Source organism: Arachis stenosperma, chromosome 1 (assembly GCF_014773155.1).
Source record: "Arachis stenosperma cultivar V10309 chromosome 1, arast.V10309.gnm1.PFL2, whole genome shotgun sequence".
Lineage (NCBI taxonomy): Eukaryota > Viridiplantae > Streptophyta > Magnoliopsida > Fabales > Fabaceae > Arachis > Arachis stenosperma.
Window position 1 is genome coordinate 94,776,678 of NC_080377.1, and position 1,468 is coordinate 94,778,145.

At 37.4% G+C, this 1,468-nt stretch overlaps 1 non-coding gene across 1 annotated transcript; it reads right to left on the reverse strand.

Moving 5' to 3' along the window:
* Positions 1-994: 994 nt before the first annotated feature.
* Positions 995-1,102, reverse strand: LOC130949325 (small nucleolar RNA R71). Its single transcript, XR_009073367.1, has one exon. It is a non-coding gene; the product is annotated as a small nucleolar RNA R71 (small nucleolar RNA).
* Positions 1,103-1,468: the final 366 nt, after the last annotated feature.

The following is a 1,468-nucleotide window of genomic DNA, read 5'->3' on the forward strand; positions in this document are numbered from 1 at the left end:
TCATATCTTTTAAAATTGTTTTCAAATCATATCTTTTAAAATTGTTTTCAAATCATATCTTTTCAATCACATCTTTTTAAAACCAATCATATCTTCTTAACCACATCTTTTTCAAAATAGTTTTCAATCAAATCTTTTTAATTTCTAATTTCAAAATCTTTTTCAAAAATCACTTTACTTCTTTCCCACTTTTGTTTTCGAAAATCAATTAGTGTTTTTCAAAATGTTTTCAAAATCTTTTACTTAATTTTCGAAAATTTCTTCCTTTCTTCTCACATCCTTCTATTCATGGACTAACACTATCCCTTAATGCAAAATTCGAACTCAATCTTCTTTGATAAGTTCGAATTTTCTACTTCTGCCTTCTATTTTTCTTTTCCTCTGACACCTCAAGGAATCTCTATACTGTGACATAGAGGATTCCATATTTTCTTGTTTTCTTCTCTTTCATATGAGCAGGAACAAAGACAAAGGCATTCTTGTTGAAGCTGACCCTGAACCTGAAAGGACCTTGAAGCAAAAGCTAAGAGAAGCTAAGGCACAACTCTCTGTAGAGGACCTAACAGAAATCTTCAAAGAAGAAGAACCCATGGCAGCCGAAAATAACAACAATGCAAACAATGCAAGGAAGGTGCTGGGTGACTTTACTGCACCTACTCCCGACTTCTATGGGAGAAGCATCTCTATCCCTGCCATTGGAGCAAACAACTTTGAGCTTAAGCCTCAATTAGTTTCTCTAATGCAACAGAATTGCAAGTTCCATGGACTTCCATTGGAAGATCCTCATCAGTCCTTAGCTGAATTCTTGCAAATCTGTGACACAGTCAAGACCAATGGGGTTGACCCTGAGGTCTATAGACTGATGCTATTCCCTTTTGCTGTAAGAGACAGAGCTAGAATATGGTTGGACTCACAACCTAAAGAAAGCCTGGACTCTTGGGAAAAGCTAGTCAATGCCTTATTGGCAAAGTTCTTTCCACCTCAAAAATTGAGTAAGCTTAGAGTGGAAGTCCAAACCTTCAGACAGAAGGATGGAGAATCCCTCTATGAAGCTTGGGAAAGATACAAACAATTGATCAGAAAATGTCCTTCAGACATGCTTTCTGAATGGAGCATCATAGGTATTTTCTATGATGGTCTGTCTGAACTATCCAAGATGTCCTTGGATAGCTCTGCTGGAGGATCTCTTCATCTAAAGAAGACGCCTACAGAAGCTCAAGAGCTCATTGAAATGGTTGCAAATAACCAATTCATGTACACTTCTGAAAGGAATCCTGTGAACAATGGGACTGGTCAGAAGAAAGGAGTTCTTGAGATTGATGCTCTGAATGCCATTCTGGCTCAGAACAAGATATTGACTCAACAAGTCAATTTGATTTCTCAAAGTCTGTCTGGAATGCAAAATGCACCAAGCAGTACTAAGGATGCTTCATCTGAAGAAGAAGCTTATGATCCTGAGAACCCTTCA